The 23,391-nt window shown below is 39.5% G+C and overlaps 1 pseudogene; it reads right to left on the bottom strand.

Annotated features, from left to right (window-relative positions):
- Positions 1-3,205: 3,205 nt before the first annotated feature.
- On the bottom strand, positions 3,206-23,367 carry LOC124242532 (60S ribosomal protein L9-like; annotated as a pseudogene).
- Positions 23,368-23,391: the final 24 nt, after the last annotated feature.

Genomic DNA, 23,391 nt, shown 5'->3' on the forward strand with positions numbered 1-23,391 from the left:
TTGTACTAGCTCACTATGGTAGTCACTAACTGCTGTTCACCAAATATTTCTCGTTCTCCCCCTTTCTAGACACAAGGTAGAACTGCGTGATTCCTGCCCCTCTGAAGTTAGGTGTGACCACGTGACTATTTTGGCCGAATGAAATGTAAATAGCAGAAAGTTTAAGAGGCAGTGCTTGATCTGACACATCCTTTTTTACTGCCTTGGAGATCGTGGAATCACGTGTTGAAATGGAGCTTCCAGCAGCCCAAGTCATTGTGTAATTAGGGTGATCAATGCCTCCTTCCAACCTGTGACGGATGTGTGGCCTGAGTGAGAAATAAACCTTTACTGTTTCAAACAACAGAGATCCTGGAGTTGTTTGTACTACGGCATAACTAGCCTATCCTGACTGATACACTGGGGGCCAGGTACTCATCTGGGGGCTTCACACGTATTAACTCACTCACTTCTCACAACAGCCCTGTGAAGCAGGTACTATTTGTATTCCCATGTTACAAATGCAGTGACTGACACACAGCGAAGTTAAGCAATTTTTCTAAAACCACAGAGCTAGTAAGAGGCGGAGCTGGAATTTGAACCTAATCGATCTAGTTCCAGAATTATGCTCTTAGTCGCTCTCCTATGCTGCTCTCAAGGACTTTCAAACTCACGTTTGAATAAGGAATTCACAGTCATAGGTTTTATTATACATTCAAACATATATAGAGAAAAGTGAACTGTCAATTTTTATCCTCAGGATTGATTTTAAATATATACATACATACATACATATACACACATACACACACACACGCATTTATATCTTTTAGTAATACAGAGATGTCACTTGATGTTTTAATATCAATACCAGGGCAACAATTATCAAGTACAACAACCAAGTAGAATAACAGATATTTTAGAGGTTAAAGGTGATTTTTACAAGATCTAAAAATAATCTCTAAAGCCTGAGTGTCTTAAAAGATCCTTCCCCTTCTTACAGAAATACTTCCAAGGACCGTTTTTTTTTTTTTTTTTATTGTTTAAAACAAACTCTATTGAGGTATAGTTTACATACATAAAATGTCCACCTATTCTAAGTGTGCAGTTTGATAAGACTACATCTGAGTACCCACCTCACTGTCAAAATACAGAACTTTCCATAGCTCCAGGCAGTTCCCTCCTGCCCCTTCCCAGGCCATCCTGCTCCCTCCCACGGCTGGCACCATGCAACCACTGATCAGCTTTGTGTCACTATATATTAGATTTGGCTTTTCCAGAGTTCCATATAAATAGAATGATACAGGATGCTTTTTTGTGTCTAGTTTCTTTCATTCAGCATAATGTTTTTGAGATTTTCCATGTTGCTGAGTGTATCAGTGTTTTACTCCCAAGGACAGTTTTTAGTAACAGAAAATAGAACAAGTTCCACTTCTGGGCAGAACTTTCATAAATATTCTCAATTCCACACTTTATTTAGACAAAATTCTTTAAACCAATTTTATGACATGGAATGGTGTCTACCCCTCTGCAGCTGCTGGAAAGAAGAGACACATCCTTCTTGAAATTCCTTTTCCCCTGCAACACTCTCAAGATTCAATTTCACACGCCTAAAACTAATACAATGTTATATGTCAATTAGACCTCAATTTTTTAAAAAAATGACTCAATATCAGCTTTCCACTAGCACCTAGAGAAAACAACGGGCCCGAGGAGCTCAAAACTTACCACAGGGAAAGGAAAAACGCGGAAGAGAATTTTAAACGAGAGGACTAAGGGGCATGTAATGTTCACCTCTGATACACCTGATATAAATTAGCACCCCCTCCAGTCACCCTCTCACATCTCCCTGATTTACCCCGACACTTACCACAATCTGAAATGCCCCTGTTCACTTCTTGTTCTGAATGCCTGTGGTAGACTGAATAACCATTCACTGACACCAGTGTCCCTCCTAAGGAGAAGATTCTACTCTCCCACCCTCAGGAAGGTAGGCACGGACAACGGACACGTGACATGCTTTGGCCAGATCTATCCCCGTTGATACATGTAGCTCTAGTTCATCCAATCTAATAGCTGGAGAGTATTCCACTGTGTGAATACACCACTATTGCTTCTACCCTTTTCCTGTTCCAGCCACCGGCGCTTCCCTTGACCCAATTCAGACCAGCGTGTCTCCCTATTCACCCCTTCTGCTTGTTCCTGGTTCACAAAAAGGTCTCAGTTTTATCTTGACTGGACCTTTCTGGGTCTTTTCTCTTTTAGTGCTTTATTCATCATTATTACGTATCTGAGGTATGGAGTCACTATGCTGCTATTTGACTGTAACGAAGTCTGTCTTAAACTACTTTTCTGTACATCTCCCCCATCCCCGAGTACACTTCTTCTCAGACACCTGCTCCTTGGGCCCAGGAATACCTTCATAGGCTTGTCTTGGGGCCGCAGCCTCTTTTCTCCCATTCTCCTGGTCATCTTTCTAAGCTTGGCTCAGATGCCACCTCTTTTGTTTCCTCAGTCGGAAGGAAGGTCTCCTTTCTCCTTCCTCCTGAGACAGCGACTGTCACTGCATTTGTAGTCCTGGCTGTCTGGCCTTAGCCAAACTGTGATTCTCTGGCAACCAATCTTCCTCCTTGTTCCATAACCACAATTGTGTGGACCGCGAACCCCAAGCAAGAGCATAGGCGTATCACTTGGGTAAAGGTGACCTGGGGTGTGTAGGGGTGCCCACTGGATTCCTACTGCTTGATGACAATAATAACAGCAGCCTCCCCGAGCAGGCAGTCTGCTAAGGGATTCTTAAAGTTCAGGAAGATTGAAAATGGAATTACTCTCTCTCTGCTACAGAGGAGGAAATTGAGGCTCAGAAAGGTGAAATGATTCGCTCAAGGTAACACATCCAAAACTACACTTACCATTTTTGATGGCACATTGACTCCTCTCCTTCCCCCAGATTACCTTGCATCCAAAGGATTTTCCGTTGTCGAGGATACGTAATAATAGAGTATGCTCCCCCAGGTGGTGGGGTGCAACAACACAAAATGTCCCTGCAAAGATGTGAGCATAACAAGCAAGTCCCAGGACACTCAGATGATTAGAGCACAAGTTTGAGACTTCCCGTTATGTTTTCTTCAATAGATAAATTTTATTGCATTTTAAAAACATCACAAATAGGTCATGGGAATTATCTGGCATCTTCTTGTTTCCATAGCTGGACAACTCTTAGATCTTACTTATCAGCACGCTGATCACTTCGTTTTTCAGAGACATAAATAGCATCCAAAATTTTTTCTGATATTCTTGTGTTTGATTGTTGTGGCTTGCTGAATCAAAGCCGGTGAACTTGATACAAGTTCAATACCAGTCAATTTCTGGACTTGAGATACTGAATAAGCAATGCCTGGCCTCGTATGAATCCTGCAGATAGATTTTTCATCCAAGAAATGTCAGATTTCAGCAAGATCTCCATTCTCCTGAATAAAGACGTTGATGGGGAAGAGAGCATCCACAGACTTCATCTCATAATGGAAACCCAGTGGAACAGCCTTGATCATGTGCTTTGACTACACACTGCATAGCCAGTTCCTTTCTATTCTTCACTGTCAACCTGGAGCGTCTTCCTTTTCTTTCCAAGGAGGCTGAGTTCTACATTGATAAAGTCCCTCTGAAGGATTCCTCTGGGGTCCTTCACAATAACTCTGTGTCCCTTCAGAGTGATGTCCACATTTTCTGGAATGTTGACAGTCTGGATGCTGAAAATGGTCTTCATTCTCACAGTGGATTCAGCAAAGAGAGCACCCTAATGTTTAAATTTTAAGCAGCTTTATTGAGATATAATTCACATACCTTACAATTCATCCATTTAAAGTGTATAATTCAATGGTTTTTAGTATATTAATGGATACATGTGATACCATCGTTACAATCAGTTTTAGAACATTTTCATCACCTCAAAAAGAAACTCTATATGCTTTAGTTATCTATCCTTCTATCCCTGCCACCCAGCCCTAAGCAACCACTAACCTATTTTTCATCTCCACAGATTTGGCTATTGCAGATGTTTTACATAAATGGTATTAGATAAGATATAGTCTTTTGCCTCTTAATGTTTCAAAATTAAATGTGTCTACACTGTGATTCTGCTTTGTACCAGAATTAATCAGAATCAGTGTTTGCAGCTCTGTGATGTTATACATGTTTTTCAAGATTAGCAGAACATTATAGCAAGTCCAGAAGTTAAATTTTCTCCTCCTTTCCCTGAAGAAAAGCCCAGAGGCTCTTTTCCTTTAAGAATTCACTCCAGGGAAAACAAAATGAAAAAGGAGTAAAAATAACCACCCAGGGAATTTGGACGTTTTGAACTTTTATTGACCTTCTCACCGTCCAGGCCCCTGATATCCAGGCCCTGCCTACTCCAGGGTCTGAACCCACTTTTGAAAAGCAAAAGGCTAAGAGATGGACCAGGGCTGCCTCTCCTCCTCTATTTCCAGACTGCAGAGCTGCCCTGCCAGTAGGAAGGATGCCCAAGGACATCCCAGAGATGGACACTCAGAGGGGCAAGAGTGGAGAAAGACATGAATGTCTCATCAGATGGAGGAGGTAGCATTTATCCAAGCAAGGGCTGAAGATGAGGCAGTTGCCACCAGGCCAGGCCAGCTCTCAAGCCTTCCTAGGGAAGCCATAGGGTTCTGCAGGAGGGAAGAGGTGTTCTTTAAGGTTAGCCACAGGACAGGCATCTACTAAGGTGGCACATGGAAGCTCTGCTTGGGTCCTGACCCTAAGGAGGGAGCTCATCAAACTGATCCACTTCTGACTTCACCTTTAGGGAAGTTCAACCAGGTCCCTGCTCCCACAATAATCCCTTTCTCCAGCAAAAGTGGCAATCCTTTGTCTCAAATACTGAGCAGAAATCATACAACTCTAGGACACGACCTGTAAGTGAGCACTGTTGCAGTGCAATCTTGTAGAGTTAAGTAGATGCTCTAAGCAGGAGGATGGCTCTGGAAACCTCAAAATCCAAACTCCACCTGGACAATCTCGAGTGAGACAGGGGGAAAAGAAGGAATTGTTTTGGCTGAGCAAGAGTAGAGAGGAGGCAGAAACAAAGGTCCAGTGCCAAATGGAGACCTGGCTTGTAGTAAGAGGGCAAGAGGGGGAAAACACAAAAAGGGGCTAAAAAGACAACAAGATGTTTTATTTTTCAATTATTTTATTGCGGTCATAATGGTTTATACCATTGTGTAATTTCAGGTGTTTGTTATTATTTATCAGTTTCTGTATGGACTGCACTGTGCTCACCACTAATAGTCTAATTTTTAACCATCACCATATATATGAGCTCCTTTACCCCTTTAGCCCCTCTTGCTTTCTGGTAACCACTGGTCTGTTTTCTTTGTCCATGTGTTTGTTTATCTTCCAAATATGAGTGAGATTATATGGTGTTTTCCTTTCTCTGTCTGGTGTATTTTGCTTAACATAATACACCCAAGGTCCATCCATGTTGTTGCACATAGGACGATTTTGTCTTTTCTATGGCTGAGTAGTATTCCACTGTAATATATATACCACATCTTCTTTATTCATTCATCTGTTGATGCGCACTTGGGTTGCTTCTACATCTTTGCTATTGTGAATAATGCTGCAGTAAACATAGGGGTGCATAAGTCTCTTTGAATTGTTAATTTCAAGTTCTTTGGATAAATACCCAGTAGTGGGATAGCTGGATTGTACAGTATTTCTATTTTTAATTTTTTGAGAAATCTCCATATTGTTTTTCATAGTGGTTCCACCAGTTTGCGTTTCCACCAGCAGTGTATGAGGGCTCCCTTTTCTCCACATCCTCTCCAGCATTTGCTACTTTTTGTCTTGTAATTTTAGCCATTCTAAAAGATGTAAGGTGATATCTCATTGTAGGTTGATTTGCATCTCCCTAATAATTAGTAATGTTGAACATCTTTTCATGTGTCAGTTGGCCATCTGTATATCTTCTTTGGAAAGATGTCTGTTCACATCCTCTGCTCATTGTTTTATTGGGTTGTTTGTTTTTGTTGTTGACTTGTATGAGTTCTTTATATATTTTGGAAATCAGTCCCTTGTCAGATATATGATTTGCAAATATTTTCTCCCAGCTGGTGGGTTGTCTTTTCATTTTGTTCATAGTTTCCTTTACCTTGCAGAAACAAGTTCTTTAATCTGATGTAGTCGCATTTGTTCATCTTTTCTTTTGTTTCTCTTGCCTGAGTAGACATGGTATTAGAAAAGATGCTGCTAAGACTGATGTCAAAGAGCATACTACCTATATTTTATTCTAGGAGTTTTATGGTTTTAGGTCTTACTTCCAAGTCTTTAATCCATTTTGAGTTAATTTTTGCACATGGTGTGAGATGATGGCCTACTTTCATTCTTTTGCTTGTGGCTGTCCAGTTTTCCCAACACCATTTATTGAAGAGACTTTCCTTTCTCCATTGTATGTTCTTGGCTCCTTTGTCAAACATCAGCTGTCTGTAGATGTGTGGTTTTATTTCTTGGCTTTCAATTCCGTTTCATTGATCTGTGTGTCTGTTTTTGTACCCATACCATGCTGTTTTGATACCTATAGCTTCATAGCATAATTTGAAGTCAGGGATTGTGACACCTCCAACTTTGGTCTTTTTTCTCAGGATTGCTTTAGCTATACAGGGTCTTCTGTTGTTCCATATAAATTGTAGGATTCTTTGTTCTATTTCTGTGAAGAATGTCATCAGGCTTCTGATGGGATTGCATTGAATCTGCAGATTGCTTTCAGTAATATGGACATTTTAACTATGTTTATTCTTCTAATCAATGTGCATGGAATATTTTTACATTTCTTTATGTCACCTTCGATTTCTTTCAATAATGTCTTATAGTTTTCAGTGCATAGGTCTTTCACCTCCTTGGTTAAATTTCTTCCTAGATATTTTATTCTTTTTGTTGCAGTTGTAGATGGGATTATATTCTTGAGTTGCCTTTCTGCTAGTTTGTTATTAGTGTACAGAAATGCCACTGATTTTTGTAGGTTGATTTTGTACCCTGAAACTTTGCTGTAGTTGTTGATTATTTCTAACAGCTTCCTGGTGGATTTTTTAGGGTTTTCTGTGTATAGGATCGTGTTGTCCACAAACAGCGCGAATTTCACTTCTTCCTTTCCAATTTGGATACCTTTTATTTCTTTTTCTTGACTAATTTCTCTGGCCAAAACCTCCAGTACTATGTTGAATAGGAGTGGCAAGAATGGGCACCCTTGTCTTGTTCTTGCTCTCAGAGGGATGGCTTTCAGTTTTTCACCATTGAGTATGATGTTGGCTGTGGGTTTTTTATTTTTTGTAAGATGTTATTTTTCCTTCTTCTCCCCAAAGCCCCCTCAGCACATAGTTGTATTTTTTTTTAGTTGTGGGTCCTTCTAGTTGTGGCATGTGGGACGCTGCCTCAGCATGGCCTGATGAGCAGTGCCAGGCCTGCACCCAGGATCCGAACCCTGGGCTGCCAAAGCAGAGTGCACGAACCCAACCACTTGGCCATGCGGCCAGCCCCTGTGGGTTTGTTTTATATGGCGTTTATTGTGTTGAGATACTTTCCTTCTATACCTATTTTATTGAGAGTTTTTATCGTAAATGGATGTTGGATCTTGTCAAATGCTTTCTCTGCATCTATTGAGATGATCACGTGATTTTTATTCCTCATTTTGTTAATATGGTGTATCACATTGATTGATTTGTGGATGTTGAACCATCCCTGCGTCCCTGGTATAAATCCCACTTGATCATGGTGTATGATTCCTTTAATGAATTGCTGTATTTGGTTTGCCAATATTTTGTTGAGGATTTTTGCATCTATGTTCATCAGTGATATTGGCCTGTAATTTTCCTTCTTTGTTTTGTCCTTGTCTGGCTTTGGGATCAAGGTGATGTTGACCTCATAGAATGAGTTAGGAAGTATTCATCTTCTTTGATTTTTTGGAATACTTTCAGAAGGATAGCTATTAAGTCTTTTTTGAATGTTTGGTAGAATTCTCGAGAGAAGCCATCTGGTCCTGGACTTTTATTTTTGAAGAGATTTTTGATTACTGTTTCAATCTCTTGACTTGTGATTAGTCTATTCAGGTTCTCTATTTCTTCTTGATTCAGTTTTGGGATGTTGTATGAGCCTAAGAATTTATCCATTTCTTCTTGGTTATCCAATTCATTGGCATACAATTTTTCATCGTATTCTCTTATAATCCTTTGTATTTCTGTGATATCCATTGTAATTTCCCCTCTTTCTTTCTAATTTTATTTATTTGAAACTTCACTCTTTTTTTCTTAGTGAGTCTGGCTACGGGTTTGTCAATTTTGTTTATCTTCACAAAGAACCAGCATGTAGTTTCATTTATCCTTTCTACTGTTTTTTTGGTCTCTATTTCTTTTATTTCTGCTCTAATTTTTATTATTTCCCCTCTACTCACTTTGGGTTTTGTTTGTTCTTCTTTTTTGAGTTCTGTTAGGTGTGGTTTAAGGTTACTATTTGAGATTTTTCTTTTTTGTTGAGGTGAGCCTGTATTGCTATGAATTGCTATGTATTACTATGCTGGAACTGCTTTTGCTGCATCCCATAAGAGTTGGTATGATGTATTTTCATTTTCATTTGTCCCCAGATATTTTTTGATTTCTCCTTTGATTTCTTCTTGGATCCAATGGTTGTTCAGTAGCATGTTGTTTAATCTCCACATATTTGTGAGATATGTGGAGCTTTTATCTTGTAGTTGATTTCTGGTTTCATATCATTGTGGTCAGAAAAGATGCATGATATGTTTTCAATCTCCTTAATTTATTGAGGCTTTCCTTGTTTCCCAACACATGGTCTACCTTTGAGAATGTTCCATGTGTGCTTGAGAATGTTTATTCTGCTGTTTGGGGCTGGAATGTCCTATATATATCTATTAAGTCCATATGGTCAAGTTCTTCATTTAAGTCCACTATTTCCTTGTTGATTTTCTGTCCATTGATGTAAGTGGGGTGTTGAGGTCCCCTACTATTATTGTGTTGCTGTTAATTTCTCCCTTTGGGTCTGTTGGTAGTTGTTTTATATACTTTGGTGCTCCTGTGTTAGGTGCATATATATTCAGAAGTGTTATGTTCTCTTGGTGGAATGTCCCTTCTATCATTATGTATTGCCTCTCTTTGTCTCCCACTGCCTTTTTTATCTTGAAGTCTGCTTTGTCTAAGTATAGTACCACCTGCTTTCTTTTGCTTGCCATTTGCTTGGAGTATCGTCTTCCATCCCTTCACTCTGAGACTGTGTTTGTCTTTAGAGCTGAGATGTGTTTACTGGAGGCAGCATATTGTCACATCTTGACTTTTAATCCATCCAGCCACTCTGTGTCTCTTGATTGGAGAATTCCATTCATTTACATTTAAAGTGACTATTGAAATATGAGGGCTTAATACTGCCATTTTATCTCTTGTTTTCTAGTTCTTCTATATTTCCCTTGTTTCTTTTCTCTTGTATTTCTGACTGCCATTTCAGTTTGGTGGTTTTCTGTGATGGTTTTCTCAGTTTTCTCTTTATTTATGATTTGTGTCTCTGCTCTGATTTTTCGTTTAGTGGTTACCATGAGGTTTGTATAAAAGATCGCATAGATGAGGTAGTCCATTTTCTGATACCCTCTTATCTCCATTAGCCTAAGCAGATTCTATCCCTTTCCTCTTCCCTCTCTAGGTTATTGTTGTCACCAATTATTCTTTTTTGTATTGTGAGTTTGTGATTAAAATGAAGTGTTTATAGTTATTTTTGATGTTTTCCTTCCCTTTATCTTTTATGTTGTAATTAAGTGTTTGCTAACCTGTTCTTATAGAGAGCTGCAATTTTCTGATTTTGTCATTCTCCTTGCTCAAGCCTTTGTAAACCTTTGCCTTTTTGTTTCAGGCATGAGAGCATCCTTGATCATTTCTTGTAAGGGAGGTTTAGTGGCGATGAACTCCTTTAACTTTTGTTTATCTGGGAAAGTTTTTATTTCTCCATCATGTCTGAAGGATAGTTTCACTGGATGGAGTATTCTTGGCTGAAGTTTTTGTCTTTCAGTATTTTGAATATATCATTCCAATCTCTCCTAGCCTGTAAGGTGTCTGCTGAGAAATCTGCTGAAAGCGTGATAGAGGTTCCTTTGCAGATTATTCTTTTATGTCTTGCTGCCCTTAATATTTCTTCTTTGACTTTTGCCAGTTTTACTATTATATGCCTTTGAGAAGGTCTTCTTGCATTGATATAATTAGGAGTTCTATTGATTTCATATACTTGTAAGTCCAGTTTCTTCCCCAGGTTTGGGAAGTTCTCAGCTATTATTTCTTTGAACAAGCTCTCTGCTCCTTTCTCCTGCTTTTCTCCCTCTGAAATACCTATAATCCTTATGTTGCATTTCCTAATTGAATCAGATATTTCTCAGAGAATTTCTTCATTTTTTTTAAGTCTTAGTTCTCTCTCCTCCCCTACCTGAAGCCTTTCTATATTTCTGTGCTCTAAATGACTAATTCTGTCCTCCATAATGTCAGCTCTGTTTTTAAAGCTTTCTAGATTATTTCTTTATCTCATTCATTGTGTTCTTCATCTCCAGAGTTTGTTTTTTTTTTTAGAGTTTCAATCTCTTTTGTGAATAATTCCTTCTGCTCATTAGTTTTATTCTTGAGTTCATTGAACTGTCTTTTGCATTTTCTTGTAACTTGTTGAGTTTCTTTATGACAACTATTTTGAATTCCCTGTCATTTCAGTTGTAAATTTCTGTGACTTCAGGATTGATTTCTAGAGAAATTTTCTCTAGAAATTTTCCTTCTGCTCTGGAGTGCTAATGTAGTTCTTCATGGTGTTTGATGAAGTGATCCTTTGCCAGCACATAATGGTAATATTAGGTCACAGATTCCACCTGCGACCACTGCAGGGGTTGGGGGCAGGAGCTCTGTTTTCTGAACCCACTGCATCTGCTGGACTTTGTGCCTATAGGGCTTGCCTGGGTTTACCTGCTGGCACAGCCACTTGGTGAGTCACACATGCACATGCAGGCATTCTGGTGTGGATATGCTGCCTTGGCCAGGGACTGGCCAAGCTGGTGTGCTAGGCAGGAATGGGGGTGCTTTCTTTTGCACACTCACAGGTGGTTTGCCTGGACTACTGTGCTTGGTGGGGTCATCCACGTTGTGGCTGAGCCGGGCCACTCTGTGGAACATTCCTGAGGGTCAGGCTGCCGCTCCGAAAGGAAAAGTGTTTGTGCACAGGCCTTTCTGCTCCCTTGCCTCCTTTTACAGTCATGTGCCAGCTGCTGGCTGCTGTGTGAGGACCCACAACCTAGATCACTGCTGCTGGGTTGGTGAGGGGATCTCTTCACCTCCTTACACTGCTTCCTGGGCAGCCAGTACCCCCACGTTCAGATGTATGGCTTTGTGGATCTCTCAGATGTCCTATTGTGTTTTGTAGGGAATCCTCTGTTGGTTAATTAATGTCCACTTGGTTGTAACTTAGGGGGGAGAGATAAAGGGAACAGCTTACTCAGCCATGATGCTGACATCAATAATCAATGAGAGGTTTCAAAGTTGTGTTTGGAACAAGTACACAGTGACCAGCTGCCTGCAGCATGTTTTATTTCCATCATATCTGCCTGGGAGAATGATCTTCAGATTAGAAATGGAAGAATAAATGTTGGTAAAGGAATCCGAAAGCCCAGTGTAGGTTAAATAGTGTCCCCCCAAAATTCATGTCCACCCAGAACTTCAGAATGTGACTATATTAGATATCTAGCGTGCTGTAACAAAGTCTCTCTATAGTAGTTTTCTTGTGGATTCTTTGGGATTTTCTAAATATAGAACCTGTAAATATTGTTTTTACCTCTTTCCAATTAGGATGCCTTTTATTCCTTTTTCTTGTCTCATTGCTCTGGCTAGAACTTTCAGTACAATGTTGAATAGTAGTAGCAAATGCAGCCATCCTAGTCTTGTTCCTGATCTTAAGGGGAAAGCTTTCAGCCTTTCAGTATGATGTTAGCTGTGGGTTTTTCATAAGTACCCTTTATCATACTGAGGAATTTTCCCTTTTTCCAACTTTTCTGAGAGTTTTTCTTATAAAAGAGTGTTGGATTTTGTCAAATGCCTTTTCTACACCAATTAAGATGATCATATGGTTTTGTTTCCTTCATTCTATTAACGTGAGGTATTACATTGATTTTCTTATGTTGAAGGACTCTTGCATTCCTCGGATAAACCTCACTTGGACATGATGAATAATTCTTTAAAAAAGTTGCTGAATTCAATTTGCTAATACCTTGCCTGGGATTCTTACAGCTATATCCATAAGGGATATTGGTCTGTAATCTCCTTTTCTTGTGATGTCTTTATCTGGCTTTGGTATCAGGGCAATGCTGCCCTCACAGGATGAGTTAGGACGTGCTCAGCCCTCTTCAAGTTTTTGGAAGAATTTGAGGAGGATTGGTGTTAATTCTTTAAATGTTTGGTAGAATTCACCTGTGAAGCTATTTGGTCCAGGACTTTTCTTTCTTGGGAGCTTTTTGATTACTGATTCAATCTTTTTACGTGTTATAAGTCTGTTGAGATTTTCTATTTATTCTTGAGTCAGGTTCAGGTAATTTGTGAATTTCAAGGAATTTGTCCATTTCTTATAGGTTATCTAATTTGTTGGCATACAATTGTTCACAGTATTCTTTTATAATCCTTTTTATCTCAATAAGCTTGGTAATAATGTCCCCATTTTCACTTTTGATTTCAATTATTTGCATTTTCCCTCTTTCTTTTTTGTAAGTCTATGCTATGGTCTGAATGTTTGTGTTCCCTAAAAATTCATGTGTTACATTCTAATGGCAGATGTGATGGTATTAGGAGGTAGGGCCTTTGGGAGGTGATTAGCTCTGCCCTCATGAATGGAATTCATGCCCTTATAAAAGAAACTCCAGAGAGATTCCTAGCCCCTTATGGATGTGATGATATAACAGGAAGTCTGTGAACCAGAGGAGGGCCCTCACCTGACCATGTAGGCACTCTGATCTTGGACTTCCAGTCTCTAGAACTGAGAAATACATTTCTATTGTTTATAAGCTACCCAGTCTGTGGTATTTTCTCATGGCAGCCCAAACAGACTAAGACAGTCTAACTAAAACTTTGTTAACATTGTCGATCTTTTCAAAGAACGGTTTTTTTTCATTTATTTTTTCTTTTCTCTTCAAATATCTTTTTTGGGTGACACAATTTAACCCATAACAGTGACCTTATTTGGAAACAAGATCTTTGCAGATGTAATTAGCTAAGATAAGATGAGCCTTAAATCCAACGACTGATGTCCATATACATTCCCACCAGTAGAGCATAAGGGCTCTAATTTCTCTACATCTTTGTCAACACTAGCTATTTTCTGTTTTTTGATAGTAGTTATCTTACTAGGTGTGAAGTGGTATCTCATTGTAGTTTTGATTTGCATTTCCCTATGGATTAGTGATGTTGAACATCTTTTCATGTGTGCATTGACCATTTGTATATCTTCTTTGGAAAAACGTCTGTTCAAGTCCTTTGCCCATTTTTTAATCAGGTTGTTAATTTTTTTGTGGTTAAGTTGTAGGAGTTCTTTATATATTCTGGATATTAATCCCTTATCAGATATACAATTTGCAAATATCTTCTCTCATTTTGTGGGTTGCCTTTTTACTCTGTTGCTAGTGTCTTTTGATGCACAAAATTCTTAAATTTTCATCAAGTCTAACTTGTCTATTTTTTCCTTTGTTGCCTATGCTTTGGTGTCATAATCAAGAAATCACCATCAAATCCAATGTCATGCAGCTTTTCCCCTATGTTTTCTTTTAGGAGTTTTATAGTTTTAGGTCTTACATTTAGGTCATGGGTCCATTTTAGTTCATTTTTGTACAAGGTGCTAAGTAAGGGTCCAACTTCATTCTTTCATATGTGGATATCCAGTGTTCCCAGCACTATTTATTAAAACTGTCTTTTCCCACTGAATGGTCTTGACTCCCTTGTCAAAAATCATTGGACCATAGAGAGTTATGTCAGCATCATGGCACTGTGAGCTTGCCCAGGACTCTCTCCCCTCCAACATACAACAAAAAGGAGCAACCATATTCCAACAGAAAATACCCTAAAAGCACAGGAATCCTCGGAGAGTTGTGGCAGCCACATGATGGAGGGCAGAGAGGCTGGACCCCCCCCTCAGCGGAGCTGGAATGGGGTAAGAGAGAACTTCACTCCCTCCCATAAAGACTGGGATCACTGCCATATGAGGCTCTGTGAGGGAAGGAGCAGGGGAGGGGTTGCACGTTTGCGGGATCACCCAGGACTCCCTAGGGCCCTTGCAGCCTAGAGAGAAGCCCTCTAATGGGGTGAAAGCTTTCATGTGGGGTGACATCAAGCCAAGATCCCAGGAGACCAGATAGTGAGAGCTGATCAGGAAACGGGACTGCATGCAGGAGAAAGTGCTCCTCCCCCGACCCATGCCACACCATCTCGGCTGAAGGCAGAGGGCCCAGAACATGTGACTCTCGACCCCCATCCAGTGGCAATAGGCTGTAACTGCAACCGAATAATATCACAATGGAAAACCCCGTTCTTCCAACATCAGGCAGTTCATCAAATCTCCAGAACAGAGAGAAAACAATAAGTACCCAGAATTTAGTCCTGAGGAGTCAGAAATAAGTAAACTAAATGACAATGAATTTAAAATAGCTATTGTCAAAAAAACTCAGTGAGGTAAAAGAGAACACAAGAAACAATTCAACGAGTTCAGGAGATACTTCACAAAAGAGATTGAAACTATAAAGAAGAATCAATCAGAAATACTAGAGATGAAAGACACAATGGAAGAGATAAAACAAAATACAGATTCCCTGAATGCTCATGTGGACACCATAGAGGAGCAAATCAGCATAATCAAAGACAGACATATTGAATTGCTCTAGAAGAGGCGGAGAGAGAACTGAGACTAAAAAGAAATGAAGAAAGTCTCTGTGAAATATCCGACTCAATGAGGAAATGCAACATAAGAATTATAGGTATCCCAGAAGGTGAAAAGAAGGAGAATGGAGCAGAAAGCATGCTCAAAGAAATAATAGCAGAGAACTTCCCAAATTTAGGGAATGAGAAAGAAATGTGTGTGGACGAAGCTTTCAGATCGCCTAGATTTGTCAATGTAAAAAGACCTACTGCAAGGCATATAGTAGTAAAACTGGCAAAAATAAATGACAGAGAAAGAATACTCAGGGAAGCAAGGCAGAAGAAAATAACCTACAAAGGAACCCCTATCAGACTTTCAGTAGATCTCTGCAGAAACCTTACAAGCTAGGAGAAAACGGAATGACATATTCAAATCTTTAAAAGGTAAAAATCTCAGGGCTGGCCCCATGGCCAAGTTGTTAAGTTTGCGCACTCCACTGCAGGTGGCCCAGTGTTTCATTGGTTCGAATCCTGGGCACGGACATGGCACTACTCATCAAACCATGCTGAGGCAGTGTCCCACATGCCACAACTAGAAGGACCCACAACGAAGAATATACAACTATGTACCAGGGGGCTTTGGGGAGAAAAAGGAAAAAAAAATTTTTTAATTAAAAAAAATAAAAGATAAAAATCTTCAGCCAAGAATACTCTATACAGCGAAAATATCCTTCAGATATGAGGGAGAAATTAAATCTTTCCCAGACAAATAAACGCTAAGGGACTTTGTAGCCATGAGACCACCCCGCCCCAAGAAATCCTCAAGAAGGCCCTCATACCTGAAAAAAGAAAAAAAAGGAGAAAGGGGTCACAAAACACAGAGTGAGGAGACCAATAGATAGACAGAATCAGAATAGGATAGCAAATATTCAACTATAGCATTAGGTTAAAGGGAAGGAAAACACCAAAAACAAAGATAATCTTGTCACTTTAACCACAAACTCACAAGACAAGTTGGGATAAGATATGAAAATAATAACTTAGGAGGGGAGGAGGAAAGGGACTGAATCCATTTAGAATAAGGAAATAAGAGGCCATTAAAAAATGGACTATGTTATGCACAAGATTCTGAATACAAATTACAGGGTAGCCACTAAATTAAAAAGCAGAACAGAGACAGAAAAAATAAATAAGGAAAAAACTAAGAAATGCAGCATAAAAAACTGCATAATTATTGAATTATGGTAGACCAAAACACACAGGACGAGAAACAAAGGAAATGCAGGAAAACCAGAAAATGGGTGACAGAATGACCCTCATACATCAATAATCATCCTCAAGCAAACAGATTGAACTCTCCAATAAAAAGACACAGAGTGGCAAGATGGATTAAAGAACAAGATTCAACAATCTGTTGCCTCCAGGAAACACATCTCGGCTCCAATGACAAATACAGGCTCAGAGTGAAGGGATGGAAGACGAGACTCCAAGCTAATGGCAAACAGAAGAAAACAGTTGTTGCAATACTTATATCAGACAAAGTAGACTTCAAGATAAGGCAGGTAAAGAGAGACAAAGGGGCAATATATAATGATAAAAGGGACACTCCATCAAGAAGAAAAATCATTTGACCATATACTCGTGCATTTATTCCTGGACTCTGTATTCCATTAGTCTAGATGTCTGTCTTTTTGCCAGTACCACATTGTTTTGATTACTGTAGCTTTGTAGTAAGTTTTGAAATTAGGAAGTGTGAGACCTCCAACTTTGTTCTTCTTTTTCAGTATTGTTTTGGCTATTCAAGGTCCCTTGGGATTCATATGAATTTCAGGATGAGTTTCTCTATTTCTGCTAAAAACATCATTGGGATTTTGATAGGGATTGCACTAAACCTGTAGATCACTTAGGGTCCATGAACATGGGATGTCTTTACATTTATTTATATCTTCTTTAACTTCTTTCAGCAATGTTTTGTAGTTTTCGTTGAACAAATCTTTCACCTCTTTGGTTAAAATAATTCCTAAGTATTTCATTCTTTTTGAAACTATAGTACTGTTTTCTTGATTTCCTTTTTGCATTGTTCACTGTTAGTGTATAGAAATGCAACTGACTTTTGTGTGTTGCTTCATATCTTGCTACTTTGCTGAATTTGTTCATTAGTTGTAACAACTTTTTGTGGAATATTTAGGATTTTCTACATATAAGATCATATATCTGTGAACAGATAGTTTTATTTCTTATTTCCAATTTGGATGTCTTTTATTTCTTTTTCCTGCCTGACTGCTCTGGATAAGATGTCCAGTACTATGTTGAATAGACGTGGCAAGAGTGGGCATCTTTATCTTGTTCCTGATCTTAGAGGAAAAACTTTGTCTTTCATCATTGAATATAATGTTTGTTGTAAGTTTTTCATATATGGCTTTTATTATGTTGAGCTAGTTTCCTTCTATTCCTAATTTTTTTAGTGTTTTTATCATGAAAGAGTGTTGAATTTTGCCAAATGCTTTTTCTGCATCAATTGAGAGATTCATATGGGGTTTTTCCTTCATTCTGTTAACGTGGTATGTTACATTGATTGATTTTCATATGTTGGACCATCCTTGCATTCTAAGGGAAAATCCCACTTGCTCATGATATATAATCCTTTTAGTACGTTATTATTATTTTTAAAGTGTGGCATATTGTGTTTTGTTTTGTTTTGTTAGAAAAGAAAGGATTTCTTGAAGGAATGATCACCAGTGCCAGGAACCTCAGAGAAGTCAAGTAGGCAAAGAACTGAAGGTGATTTAGTCATTAAGGAGTTTTTGTTAAACTGGTACATGAATGTTCTTAGCAGTAATATTCACGATAGCTAAAAAGTGGAAACAACTCTAATGCCCACCAACTCATGAGAGGTTAAACCAAATGTGGTATATCCATACAATGGAGTATTATTCAGCCATAAAGAGTAATGAAATTCTGATACATGCTACAAGATGGATGCACCTTGATAACATTATGCTAACTGAAAAAAAGCCAGGCAAAAAATGGCCACCTAGTTTATGATTACATGTACATGAAATGTCAAATAGACAAGTCCACAGAGACAGAAAGTAGATCAGTGGTTTCTAGGGACTTGGGGGAGTTGTTCAGATAAGGTTGGGAGCTTAAACAAGGTGTGAGATCTTTGAGTTAGCTGCTCAGAGGAGGGAAGGCAAAGCTGAGCAAGAATAAGTGAAAAAAGTGAATGTTTGCCTGAGCTTATAGGGCCAAACTTGCACATTCAGGTGGCTGCAGGAGTTGGTAAGAGATTGAGGCAACTGAGAACAAGTTGATGAGTTCACAGAGTTACTGCAGGCAATGTGGTGGCTGCTAGTGAGCTGTGGTAGGCTGGAGGAACAAGAAAGTTTTCAAGAAAGGGAAGAAGATAAATTCCACAAACTCTAAGTAGACTAGAGAGCATTCAGCACCACATCTAGCACATGTAGCAAATACTTATTTGCTAATAATGAAATAGTCAATTGATTTTTTTGAAGAGTATCAACTTTATTGAGGTATGATTCACATACTATACAATTCACCCACTTATACCAGTGAATTGATTTCTGACAAGGGTGCCAAGACAATTCAACTAGGTATGAATAGTCTTCTCAACAAATGGTGATGAGACAAATGAATTTCTACACAGAAAGGAATAGAAGTTGGACCCTCTACTAACACTATATACAAAAATTAACTCACATCCTAGTGGGTATGAAGTGACGTATCATTTTGTTTTTGATTTGCATTTCCCTAATGATTAATAATATTCAACATATTTTCATGTGCTTATTGGCCATTTGTAGATCTTCTTTGGAGAAATGTCTATCCAGATACTTTGCCCATTTTTATTTGGGTTGTCTTTTTATTGTTGAGTTGTAATAGTTCTTTTATATTCTAGCTATTAGACTCTTATCAGGTGTATGATTTACAAATATTTTCTCCCATTCTGTGGATGTATTTTCACTTGCTTTGAAGCATAAAATTTTCTTATGGGTTTCTTTTTGGAATGATGAAATGTTCTAACATTGTGGTGATAATTGCATGACTCTGTGAACATACTAAAAACCATTAAACCAAACACTTTAAAAGGGTGTGTTTTATGGAATGTAAATTATAGCTCAATAAAGCTGTTATAAAAATAAAAGAATGAATGAATAAAAGGGATGGATAATATGCACTTAGAAAATTAATTGGTAGGGGCCAACCTGGTGGTATAGTGGTTAAGTTTGCATGTTCTGTTTCAGCGGCCCAGGGTTCACAGGTTCGGATCCTCAGTGTGGACCTAGCACTGCTCATCAAGCCATGCTGTGGCAGCATCCCACATACAAAATACAGGAAGATTGGCACAGATGTTAGCTCAGCAACAATCCTTCCCAAGCAAAAAGGGGAAGATTGGCAAAGATGTTAGCTCAGGGCCAATCTTCCTCACCAAAAAAAAAAAAGAAAGAAAGAAAGAAAGCAAAAAAAAAAAAAAAAGAAAATGAATTGGTAGAAACTGGGAGCCAATATAGTTTCACCTAAATACAAGTTCTATAAAAGTAACTTTGTTCCCTTTTTTGATAACATCCTTGATCTCTTTTAGACGTTGGTGAGGGAATGCTCTAATAGAGGCTATCTGGATTTCAGCAAGATATTTGAAAAACTCTTTTATGACCTGTTTTTGGAAAAATGTAGAATGGATGACAGCATTACTGAGTATAATGATAACTGGGTAAGCAAACATGTCCCAAAAATGCCAATTAAAGGTAAGCTGGGAGAGGTCTCATATTGTATACCATAGGGCTTCAGCCATAGCCCTCATCATTTTTATTGGTGATTTCAGGTGAGAAAAATAGAAGAAATCCTGATCAAATTTGCAGGAGTCAGAGAACCAAGTCCACTTTAACTAGATGAATTCTACAAGGGAAAATTTTAGTTTGCACTTTTTCAAATAACTACAGATTACAGGCTGTGATAATTCCATAGTCCTCATGTGGAACATACCTCTGGAGTTTTGTTGACTTGGAGTCTACCAGTTTTGTGGTTCCCAAACATGTCAATGCAATCTTGGTGCTGCAATAGTAGGATAGTAATCACCTGTTCTGGATGCCACTGGCTACTAAACCAATAGCTATTGCCTGCTCCCTTCTTCCTTAGTTATAGACCCTGATTCTGTTCAGATGACAACAGGCTCAGTGAAGTGGGCCCTGCCCCAATCCCCAAGGGGTAAAGTTAAGTACAAGAACTAATAAGACAACCTCATTCTCTTTTGCCAGGCACTTGCTTTCTCAGCATCCCTTGCAGCTAAGGGTATAAAATGAAAGAAGAAAGATAAATTGATGTAAGAATTGGTAAGCAAAAAGAAACAGGATTTGATGATTTGGGAAATGCTCAGCCCATCTAGATTGCAAAACATGCTAAAGTTAGGAGATTACTGTCAGAAAGCATGCTTTAGAGAGAAAGCCGAGGGTGTGGTTGGACAAACTTTTGTTAGTGCCTGGAAAGGATAAAAACGTCAGAGTATTCTGTCATTGAGTGCTCTTTGAAGAGATCTGGCACGTGACTCATGGATCCCTTCATAGATCCCAGGAGAAGCCAGAAAAAGAGACGGGATTATCTAGGAGAGATTTATGGATCTTGTCTAAAGAAGTAAACTCCTGTGACACACACAGGAGACCCACGGAGTTCTTGAGGATGTTTGTCAGCAAAAACACTGCCAGAAGGACTAAAAGGAACAAAGAGAAGAAATTAAAGGCCCTCAAAGTTGTCTCAAAATTTTGCAGGCAGGAAACAGGTTGATATGCTTATATCTTACTCAGCTACAAACACGTGCTACTCTTCAAGAAAATGAACGATGACTCTGAGGGTGGTGGTATGGGCCCAGAGGGGAGAGCTGAGAGCCATGGAACATTATTCCCAGGCCTTGAAACCTAATAGAGTTTGCTGGGTTGAATTTCAAAATTTCTTGGAACAAGTGACTCCTTCTTTCCTTGCATTTTTTTCCTTTTAAAATTGAAATGTCTATAACTGTTATCCTCTGCCTAAACCAGCACTGTATTTTGGGAGTAGATAATTTGTTGCTCGAGTTTGTATTTGTGAACTCATTTAATCCTCAGCACAATCATACAAGTTTCATAGGTTCATGGATAGAAAGGAATTTTGCCCCAGGATGGATCATACTCAGAGTCTCACTCATACCTAATTTAGATGATTTAGATGATGAGATATGGGACTTTTGAGTTGATGAGATTTTTTAACTTGAGTTGATGCTATAATGGGTTGAGACTTCAGGGGACTTTGGGATGGAGTGAATGTATTTTGCATGTGGGATGGACATGAATCTTTGAGAGCCAGAGGATAAAATGTAGCAGGCTGAATAATGATCTTCCAAAGATGTCCATGTCCTCAGAACTTGTGAATGTTACCTAACGTGGTGAAAGGGACTTTGCAGGTACGATTAAGTTAATGATTGTGAGATGAGGAGATTATCCTGGTTTATCCAGGTGTATCCAATGTAATCACAAGGCAGGGTCCTTATAAGAGGGAGGCAGAAAGGTCAGTCAGAAAATGGAGATATGGCAACAGAAGCTGAGGGTCAGAGTCAGAGAGAAATCTGAAGATGTTACACTGCTGGTCTTGAAGATGGAGGAAGGGGCCATAAGCCAAGGAATGTAGGTGGCCTCTAGATACTGGAAAAGGCAAGGAAACGTTCTCCTCTAGACCCTCTGGAAGAAGAATGGCCCTGCTGATACTTGATTTCATCTCAGTAAAACCCATTTCAGACTTCTGACTTCATGAAGTATAGGATAATGTTTATGTTGTTTTAAGCTACTAAGTTTGGGTAATTTGTTACAGCAGCAATAGGAAACCAGTATAAGGTCACACTGAGCTTTGGTGTAAATCGTCACTGAGATTAAAAACAAAAAGTAGACAACAGGAAAAGATTAAGCCAGTTGGTAGCAGAACAGACAGAGGCAGACATGAGGAGTAGCTCAGTCATGCATAGGCAGAGTGTGGAGAAAAGCTATACAAACTCTTGTTCTCCCTGAGCTAGGCGAGGTTTACTCCTTCTGGTCAGGTCAGATCACACACGGCCAGGCTCATGGGTGGGAAGCACTGGAAGGCTAATTCTAACTCCCTTAAGGAGGAGCTTTTGACAGGATTTTCTGAAAACAGAGTTCTCACTTACATTGGGGCACGCCCATTGATGGAGGTGGTAGAATACCAATACGGCAGCTTTCTTCTTCACTCTACGCCAGCTTTGCCTGTGTCACATGCATTAGAATTACTATTTTAATCCCATCTGCTGTTTGATGGATGTAAGGCCCTCCTTCACTTCTGAGACTAGATTTTAGACATTCTCTGGATCAGCACTTCTGACTTTAATGTGCCCAAGAAGCACCTGAGGAGTTTGTTAAAAGGCAGATTCCGAATTAGGAGGTCGGGGTGGGACTCAAGGTGAGGCTGATGTTGCTGGTCGGCAGCAACTTTGTGTAACACGGTTCTAGAGACCAGTGATTCTCCAGCTTGAGCTCACATCAGAATCACCCGAAAGACTGGTTAAAACAGATCTCTGGGCCCCACCCAGAATCTGATTTAGTAGGTCTCAGTGGGGCCCGAAAGTTTGCATTTTTAACGAGCTCCCAGGTGATGATGATGATGATGATAATGATCAGGACTCACACTTGAGAACCACTACTCTAGAAGATTCTATCTGTGACCCATAGCTTTGACCCTTTTTGGGATTTGGTGTCATGTCCCCACTGCTGGAGTTTTGGTTCTGTAGTTTACAAAGTCTTTTCATTGCTCTCAGAATCACTTGGGAGCAGTTATTCATTCTTCCTCGAATTTAGTTTATTTTTTTGTTAATAAAATGTAAATTTTAGACATTTCTCCTCAGTATTGTGGTGAGATTTGTGTAGAAGAGGTCTCTGCTGGCTCATTGCTATTGAACACTCACTGTGTGCCAGGCCTGGCCTCAAGCCTTTTGCAGACTTAATGTGACCAACATTCCCTTGACTGCAGCACAGGCCAGGCCCCCTCCAGGTATGACCTGTCTGTGGCCCTAGACTCACAGTTAGCAACTGGGAATTTAATTGTACATTACTCCACAGGGTGGAGGAGCCGTCTTCACCTGTGTATGATGCTCACCTATCGCCTGGCACAACATGCCAGCTGGATGACTGACTTTACCACCAAATATCCCATTCCCCTCATGAGGGCACAGGACACATTGTAATGGTGCCTGATGGTCCAGGGAAGGGGGGGTTAAGAACGAGGAGAACGTGAGCGGAGAGAGCCTAGGGGACACTAAAAGGAAGAGGGATGGACAAGGACTGATTGAGTTAACCAAGCCCATCAGGTCCCATTAGGGCTACAAGGAGGCTAGTCCTGCCAACATACCCAAGGTAGGAGGTCACTGTGATGGCCTGAGGTGAAGTGGGTGGGGCCTGCATAGGGCCAATCTCCTCTTCCCTTCCCCATCAGT

Source organism: Equus quagga, chromosome 7 (genome assembly GCF_021613505.1).
Source record: "Equus quagga isolate Etosha38 chromosome 7, UCLA_HA_Equagga_1.0, whole genome shotgun sequence".
NCBI classification, from domain to species: Eukaryota; Metazoa; Chordata; class Mammalia; order Perissodactyla; family Equidae; genus Equus; species Equus quagga.